The following is a 2,355-nucleotide window of genomic DNA, read 5'->3' as shown; positions in this document are numbered from 1 at the left end:
AATGTATGTCTGCAATTGCGGTGGATGTCAGGCACGGTAGGTACGATAAAAGTATGCCAAAGCCGATTTATAGTAGGTACACATATTGCTGCGTTACCAAATAAAGCTGAATCCATCAAACAACAAGCCTTATCCTCAAGATATCTTACTTTTCTCCAAGCCACTTTACGCATTGTGTGTTATTGTGTGGTACAAGACACCCATTACTTAGACTTTTAGAAAGTACTAGCCATCCTCGAGGGATTTCCAATCGCTCTGAGTAACGCTAAAAGTACTATCGCAACACAAGCAACTCAGGGAAATTGAATACCACGAGCCGAAGTCACGCCCGCGATATTGAAAATTGGATCGTGACCCGCCTTATGGACATTCGGATGCCAAATCTCCTTAGAAATACATACAGAATCAAGGAATAAAGTGCACATTCTTGTGCACACTCTTCTAATCCAAAGTGCATACTCTTCAAATCCTTAGGGTCAACTTTAAACAGTCTAAATTACTTAGATGGACACATTTTTGAAGAATTAAGAGGAAGATTTTGTAATAATTATTGTTAGTCCTAACGTCCAAAATATAAGGATACATAAGTCCGACATCATAATTTAATTTAAAGTCATGTAGGTAATTATCCAAATTGTCATACCTAATGTTCAAATTCGAGGTTCTATGGCCTATGACATTTCATAATTGCAGGAAGAATACCTTCTATTAATTAATTATAATAACAACTAGCTTTTGCCCGCAGCTTCGCACGCGCAGGAGAGTTTTTTTATTTATTTATTTTTTTATGAATTTTGAAAAATCCTTTCTTAGTGGACCCCTAGACCTTATAAGGAACCTACTTGCCAAATTTGGACTTTCTAGTCCCAGCGGTTTGGGCTGTGCGTTGATTTAAGTCAGTCAGTCAGGTCTTTCACGTTTATATATATATATATATTAGAAGGTAAAATAATCAATTGATATAGTAAGTGGTTGTTACCTCTACTTTCCCCCACTTTTGTGTCCATACTTAGATTTTTATATTAATTTTAGAAAAACTTACAAGATACCATCCAATGAATAATAAAGGGTTATCTTAAGGCAGCGGTGGCTATTTCCGGAACTCATCAATGAGTTAAAGCCCCTATAATCCCTTAGTTATGCTCATGACCTTATTCGCAACTAATAATCCACCGCCCTAATTACTTAAGTACAAGACGCCATTCGGTTTAACTATTCAGATTGGAGCAATTTTCCCGGACGCTAATTGCATGAATAATTCTCGGGATGAACAAACATCGAGAGCTGTCCGTAATCCCTGCAGGGCCACAGATTCTCTTAACTTTGTCCAAACGTCAGTTTTCTTCGAATTATTCAGCAGCTGCTGTGCCGCGGGAAAGCGTGTTAAGGACGCATTATTGCAGAAAAGTTAGCGATTTTAAAGCAAGAGCAGCATTCCCAAATTTCCCAGTCTACTTCTTATCGACGGATCTTTGGAAACTTCAGTGAAAAAAAGCTCGTCATGGTTATCGGAGAACATTAAATTTGGCTATTTGTAATGCGTTACTCATAAAATGTCGAAGAGGATGTGGAATGATGTGGAAGCAGATTAGAAGGGATATGGCCATGTGAGATTTACTATTAAATGGGTATGGTTGCTTACAGAGTAAATTATGCATTGAATGTGTAATGAAAATGGGAGATAAATAGTAAGGCAGAAAATATTTTTCTCCTCAGTAGCCGGGATATGGATACTTTGCGAGAAAATGTAGTTATAATTAAGATGACGCAAAAAATTGCTCTGTTGTTGTACAAATAACTATTTCAATTACTTATACCTACTTAAAAGTTAAGAGTTAACCCAAAAAACTAAAAATAGATGTAGGTAATATAAATAGAGAAGGCAATTAAAATATATAATAATATGAACAGAAACTACAACATTAGGTTAATGTCTAAGAGTGGAAAGAGTCAGCAATTTATAACAGTAACCAGCAGATTACCTGAATATTCAAGGAACAAAAAAAAAATCCAGACTTCTCCATCCGCTCCTCTTTAAAAATACTGAAACCTTATTTTAACCACGCTAGGTAGTAGTAGGTACTCGTACTCGTATCTTAACGCAAAATGAACTTAAACGGTTACAATGAAATGCTACATTGTTTTAACAATTGAAGACTCTCCAGGGAACGATATTTCACCCCTACAATGTTGCCGTTTAATTTTACTTGGTATCTTACGTTTACTGATAGTAATACCTTTTCTTAGTACATATTTGGATTTACTTTGTTTGAAAAATACGATTTAGCTATCTAAATCGTATTTCCTATGTATATCGCGTATTCACAATTAGATAGTGTTAAAAGTTCTTACGAA

Source organism: Cydia amplana, chromosome 2, assembly GCF_948474715.1.
Source record: "Cydia amplana chromosome 2, ilCydAmpl1.1, whole genome shotgun sequence".
NCBI classification, from domain to species: Eukaryota; Metazoa; Arthropoda; class Insecta; order Lepidoptera; family Tortricidae; genus Cydia; species Cydia amplana.
The sequence above is the reverse complement of the archived record's forward strand: the minus strand, read 5'-3'. Positions refer to the sequence as shown.